The sequence below is a fragment of the Aegilops tauschii genome, chromosome 5, assembly GCF_002575655.3.
Source record: "Aegilops tauschii subsp. strangulata cultivar AL8/78 chromosome 5, Aet v6.0, whole genome shotgun sequence".
NCBI lineage: Eukaryota > Viridiplantae > Streptophyta > Magnoliopsida > Poales > Poaceae > Aegilops > Aegilops tauschii.
The window spans coordinates 18,362,361-18,369,578 of record NC_053039.3 but is presented as its reverse complement, the minus strand read 5'-3'; positions in this window follow the sequence as shown (position 1 = coordinate 18,369,578).

The window sequence follows — 7,218 nt, the reverse complement described above, 5'->3', positions numbered from 1 at the left end:
GCCCGTGGAGGGGTGGTTGAACAGGACCCCGTGGTGTGGAGGGCTGGATGAACAGTAGACGGTGGAGGGGTGGTTGAACAGTAGCCGCTGGAGTAGCGCGCGGTGGAGGCTGGATGAACAGGAGCCTGTGGAGGCTGGAGTAGGTCGACGGTAGCCCGTGGAGGCTGGAGGAGGTCGACGGTGGAGATGAACAGTATCCCGATGAGTCTCGTTTTGCGGTACGCCACACCCCTCCCGATGAACAGGACCCCCGTTTCGACCGTAGGAGGTCCGTTTCGTCCGTTTTGCGGTACGCCAAACCCCTCCCGATCAAGAGGACCCCCGTTTCTACCGTAGGAGGTCTGTTTCGTCCGTTTTGTGGTATGCCACACCCCTCCCGATCAACAGGACCCCCGTTTCGACCGTAGGAGGTCCATTTCGTCCGTTTTGCGGTACGCCACACCCGTCCCGATCAACAGGACCCCCGTTTCGACCGTAGGAGGTCCGCTTCGTCCGTTTTGCGGTATGGCACACCCCTCCCGATCAACAGGACCCCCGTTTCGACCGTAGGAGGTCCGTTTCGTCCGTTTTGCGGTACGCCACACCCCTCCCGATCAACAGGACCCCCGTTTCGACCGTAGGAGGTCGTTTCCTCCGTTTTGCGGTACGCCACACCCCTTCCGATCAACAGGACCCCTGTTTCGACCGTAGGAGGTCCGTTTCCTCTGTTTTGCGGTACGCCACACTCCTCCCGATCAACATGACCCCCGTTTCGACCGTAGGAGGTTCGTTTCCTCCGTTTTGTGGTATGCCACACCCCTCCCCATGAACACGACGCATTCCGTTGCCTCCCCATGAACACGATGCATTCCGTTGCCTCCCCATGAACACGACGACGACGCTGTTTCTCCGTTCCGACCCAACCATGCACACGAGCACTGGCCATACGTATGCACGAGTAGGCGTTCGAGACTCCGCCCGTATGTACACATACGTGGCCGTATTTTCTTTCTTGCACCCTGGTCGCTGTACGTACGTGTACATGCTACGTGCGCGCCTCTACTACGACACGTACGCGCCTCTACTACGACACGTGCGCGCCTCTACATCCACCAGTATATATGTACGTATACGTTCGTGACCAGAATGACAACGGTACGTACGCTTCGACCAGGTGGGTCCCGACTGTCAGGCACTTCCTTGCTTGCGAAGATGTAGCTGGTGGGTCCCAGCAGTTAGGGGGCGAATCATTTTTTTTGCCCGGACGCACTTCCTTGCGTGCGAAGATGTAGCTGGTGGGTCCCAGCAGTCAGGGGCAAACGTTTTTTTCGTTAAATACGGTGGCCCGACTGGTGGGTCCCTGCTGTCAGGTGGAGGAATAATTATCTTGCACGTAATAAGGAGGCACTTCCTTGCTGCGGCCGTGGACCCAGCTGTTAGCCTCTCCACGTACAGTCCACATCCGGTGGAAGTCGTTCCTTGACAACGTTGACCACGCCGCGCCGAGAGCACCAGTGCGGTGGACGACGGTGAGGCCTAGGAAGGGGACGACGGGGAGCCGGGGAAGACTAGGCAGTGGAAGCCCGCGCGGAGAGGAGTACGAGGGTTCACTGGTTCGGCTGCGGTGTGAGGCTGCTGTCGCCGCAGGGCCTGGCCAGCAGTGGGAATAGTAGGGGGCGGTGAGGCCTCTGCGGCAACACAGCCGGCCACGGGAGGCAGGAGCATGCGGCACGACCGGCGCTGCTTTGGGCGGCTGGAGCAAGAAGACCAGAGGTTGAAGAAGCACTATGGCCGTTGGATGGACATCGTACGGTCACTGGAGCTAGAATCGTTAATATTGACTAAAGTTGACACAGGCCCCCGTCCCAGTCAACTTAGTAGGCCCACAAGTCAGCCTCCCACCATGGTGGGTCCCAGCTAGCAGGGGGAGTATTCATTTTTTTGTGCGTAATAAGGAGGCACTTCCTTGCGTGCGAAGATATAGCTGGTGGGTCCGAGCTGTCAGCGGCGGTAACGTTTTTTTCGCGAAATACGGGCCCTTTCGGTGGGTCCCTGATGTCACGTGGAGGAATCATTATTTTGCGCATAATAAGGAGGCATTTCCTTGCGTGCGGGCGTGGACCCAGCTGTCCGCCTCTCCACGTACAGTCCACTTCAGATGCATGTCGGTCGTTGACCATGTTGACTAGGCCGCGCCGAGAGCACCAGGGCGGTGGACGACGGCGAGGCCCAGGAAGGGAACGACACGGAGGCAGGGAAGACTCTGCAGTTGTTTCCCACGCGGAGGGGAGTACGACTGTACGAGGGTTTACTGGTTCGTCTGCCATCGCCGGAGAATAACAGCATTTGTGGGTGAGTAGAGGGATGGCTAGGCTGGCGAAGGGAGTACGGTGGGGCGGTGAGGCCTGTGCGGCAGCACAGCCGGCCGCGGGGAGGAGGGAGCAGGCAGTCCCGCCGGCGCTTGTTTGAGCGGCTGGAGCAGGAAGAGCAGAGATTGAAGAAGCACGACGGCCGTTGGATGGCCATCCAACAGTCACTGCTTGTGCGTCAACCTTTTTTTAGGAAAGCCTCAAATCTGTGGAAAACAGCATACATCCCATCTGCCATTATTTCTAATAATTTACGGCCCATTTGCTAATTATTAAGGTTTTTTTGGAGCCCATATTCTTTTTGTTAGCATTACAACCCATATTGTGGCCACGGTTAAAAAATTATACGAAATTTTGCATATTTCGGTGCGGTCCGAACTGTTTTAATCCCGAAATTTCGACTCACATTCAAACTAATTTTAAAAATAAATGTATATCAATATAAAATCCAACAAATTCTCCACACATAAAAATTAATGTAATTTAAAATCTCGAAATGAAAAAAAAGATATTTGAAACTAATTGCCGGTTTGATGGGTTTTAAAAATGTACAGCCCATTTCTCATTACTGATGGGCCATTTTCTCGGCCAGCCGAATGAAAGCTATCCTCGTCTTGAAAGATTTGCAGCCCAACGGGCCTGACAAAGCGACTTACTTGGCAAATCACAAAAAAACTGGGCTGTGGCCGTGGACCCAGCTGTCAGCCTCTCCACGTACAGTACACTTCCGATGGAAGTCGTTCCTTGACCATGTTGACCACGCCGCGCAGAGAGCACCACGGCGAGGCCTAGGAAGGGGACGACGCGGAGCCGGGGAAGACGCGGCAGTGGAAGCCCGCGCGGAGAGGAGTATGAGGGTTCACTGGTTTGGCTGCGGTGTGAGGCTGCCGTCGCCGCAGGGCCTGGCCAGCGGTGGGAATAGTAGGGGGCGGTGAGGCCTCCGTGGCAGCATAGCCGACCACAGGAGGCAGGAGCATGCGGCACGACCGGCGCTGCTTTGGGCGGCTGGAGCAAGAAGACCAGAGGTTGAAGAAGCACTACGGCCGTTGGATGGACATCGTACGGTCAGTGGAGCTAGAATCGTTCATATTGACTAAGTTGACAAAGCCCTTCGTCCCCGTCAACTTAGTAGGCCCACAAGTCAGCCTCCCACCAAGGTGGGTCCCAGCTAGCCGGGGGAGTATTCATTTTTTTGTGCGTAATAAGGAGGCACTTCCTCGCGTGCGAAGATATAGCTGGTGGGTCCGAGCTGACAGCGGGGGAACGTTTTTTCGCGAAATACGGTGGCCCGTCAGGTGGGTCCCAGTAGTCAGGGGGCAAACGTTTTTTCACAAAATACGGTGGCCCGTCCAGTGGGTCCGTGCTGTCAGTTGGAGGAATCATTATTTTCCGCGTAATAAGGAGGCACTTACTTGCTGCGGCCGTGGACCCAGCTGAGACTCTCCACGTACAGTATACTTCCGATGGAAGACGTTCCTTGACCACGTTGACCTCGCCGCGTTCCGTTGCATGCATGCGTCCATGGGCGTGGTGCGTCCCCACTGTCAGCCTCTCACGTACAGTCATCTTCCGATGACTCTCGGTTGTTGACCACGTTGACCACACCGTGCCGAGTGCACCCAGACTGGAATGACCCGGAGATGGGGAAGACAGGGCAGTGGAGTCGCAGATGGAGAGGAGTGGGAAACTTCACTGGTTCGGGTGCGCGGCAGCACAGCCGCGGTGCCGCCCACGGGAGACAGGAGCAAGAACAGAGGTTGAAGAAGGAGCACGACTGTTGGATTAACATCCAACGGTCCAGCTGCTAGAATCATTTGTTGATTAAGTTGACAAAGCCGTGCATACACGTCCGCTTAGTAGGCCCACAAGTCAGTCACCAAATCTGACGGGTCCCAGCTGTCAACAGGATGAATAATTTTTTTCGCAAAACAAGGAGGCACTTTCTTCCGTGCGAAGATACAGCCGGTAGGTCCTAGCTGTCAGGTGGAGAAATATTTTTTTTCGCAAAACAAGGAGGCCCCTCCTGTAGCTGGTTCGAATCCAAACCTAGACTATGACTATATATGGTGCTATGCTACTCTGCAAGTAATGAAACTAACATATCCAACGTTCGCTTCTCCTCTTCTCTACTTACTCTGCCTAGCATCAGAAGCTCTGGCCGCAGCAACCATGTCCGCTGGCTGCTCGTCCACCTGCTCTTCAGCAGGCAACAACCAGATAAGCGCCAAGTCGCCACCCATACCATTGCCTGTGGGTCTCATCACACCCCCGCCGGCACGCGCACCGCAGCCGATTGCTCATCGCAACCCGCTGCCGTTGGTGTGGTGCCACTGCTGCAAATCACACAGAATCATCCATCGCGTCTCAACCACAATCCGCAACCCTGGCCGAGTCTTCTACAAATGCCCGAATCATGGGGTAATAATATGTTTAAGTGTTGTTCTGCTGCTTTCAGTTGCTGATTTTTTAATAGTTTGGTTGATGATCTTCCAATTTGATTCGTGCAGAAAAGGGAAGATTCATGTGATTTGTATTTATGGGAAGTTGCTGATGTGGGGGAATGCAACTACGCTGATTATTTGGTTAGACGAGGAATCCCAATACCAGCAGGTTGGGGTGTTGGACAAGTAACTGAAGGAACGGCAGAAGAGGAAGATGCAGAGCAGAAGGTTAAAGATGCAGTTCCTCTGATCATGGCCAAGCAACAGCTGCTGAACGGCCTTGACAGCAATCAGGAGATGAAAGAGCTTGTGAAGATAATGGGCAAAATCGATGTTCTCTGTAGGATGATTGTCTCTTTATTTGCAGTGTATGTAGCACTCGTGATGTATTCAGTGGTTACGACATGAGCACTTTGCTGAAACTAGTAATGAATGGAACCTGTGTAGCAGGCTGGGCCTAGTGTTGTGAACATCTAATGATTTCTATTAACGGAAATCAGGGGGTATCCCCTTTTGCTCATATAAATAAATAAATAGCAGAGGCCTGTCGGGTCAGCTTTGTTCTCATTCGAAGACGTCGAGCAAATTGCAGTCCAACAGCAAACTATGTCATCAAATTCAAGTTTCACAGCCAAATATGAGTACAACTAAACAACAATGTCATCATGTTTTAGTTGTCATACAATCATCAAACACAAATCATCATACATAACAAGTGATGTTCTCACAGCAAAATACTAAACAACATGTTCATCAGGTTTCAGTTGTCATAGCAAACACAATTGCACATAGTAGATAAAAAATGTCTTCTGACAGGAAAATACGACAAAAGCAATGTAATCATCATCCGCAGCAGCAGCGTCAACATCTTCGCCATGTGTATCAGTCTGAATCATAATTCCCCACAGTGTCATCTTCTTCTTCGTCCTCAACGTCCTCGAACGTTGGCTTCTTCTTGATAAACTCTTGTATGTCCACAGCACGATAGGCAATCTTTTCGCCGGCGTCATTGACGTGATGGTTCTCAAAGATATTAGGAACATCTGTGTTATCTTGTACATCAGGAGCAGTGTAAGCATCATCTTGTTGTGTAACTTCATTAAATGAATTCCTCTACTCAAACCTTTGCAATACTCTCCAGTCATCGCTACGTGCAAATGTGTCTTCCAAGAAAAATATCTGTGTTGCTTGATTTGCCAAAATAAAAGGCTCGTTGGTCTGGTACACCGCCTTGACATTGATGGATTTGAAATAATCATCAGCTCTGGGTTTTGCGATCCTGGAAAACAGGTTATACCAACGACAGCACAACAGAACCACACACCGATGATCCTCGAAACTAGAGATATACTGCAACTGAACAATGTCTGTTATGTTAGCATACATTTCACTTGTCTCTTTGTCATACGTATCTGTGCTCATGATGGCACTGTTTTGTGTCTTCCTGCCTTCGTCTCATGCAAGGGTGTTGTAGCGCACATCTCCAACAACGCAAGATTCATAATGTCTTACCCGAGTATCAGGACCCATTGCTAGTGAGTAAAGGGCATCATCAACTGCCTGCCCATCCTCCCGCATCTTCTTAACCTATGGTTAGAAAATAGACAAGTTGATCATCTTATGTACTCAATATATTAAAAAAACTGACAGTGCACTTCAAAAGCTTACATGGTTCTTGAACCATTTCGCAAATCCTGCCATAACCAATTTGTCAATGTTTCTTGGATTTTGCGGCAGTAACTCCTCTTTGTAGATGCTGCACAACATAGTGATCGCGTCAAACATCTAAATATATAAGAATGTGATGCAAGTTTAGTAGATTACGATGTATAAGCTGCAGTACTGCACTTACTTGATATAAGGTAGCATCTCAAGACAGTTATTCAACACATACCAAACCATTTTGTCCAAATCTTTAGGTTTGTCCTCTTGTCAACTCTTCCCTGTAACTCGAACAGAATAATCGAAAACATTGAGCCTGGGATTGTCTTCACCCACCTCTTTGCTAAGCTGATCAGCTGTTTCAATGTATTTTGAGCAGAATGTCAATGCTTCTGTAGCAATGGAACCCTCGGGTCTAGGTCCGTTCCTAACATAGCCCTTGAAAGTGCCTAGACGCCTTTCAATAGGGTACATCCAGCCATACTGTACTGGACCTCTAAGTAGTGCCTCATCAGGTAGATGAACAGCCAAATGCACCATCACATCAAAGAAGGCTGGAGGATATATCTTCTGAAGGTCGCATAGGATAGTTGGTATCTTGTCTCTAAGACACTCCAAAGCATCTATCCTGATATTCCTACTGCAGAGTTCCCTGAAGAATTGTCCCAACTCTGCAACTGCTCTATATAAGTCAGGGCGGCCCAATCCTCTAAAGATAACAGGTAAAACCCTTTGAAGTAGGACGTGGCAGTCATGAGTTTTCAACC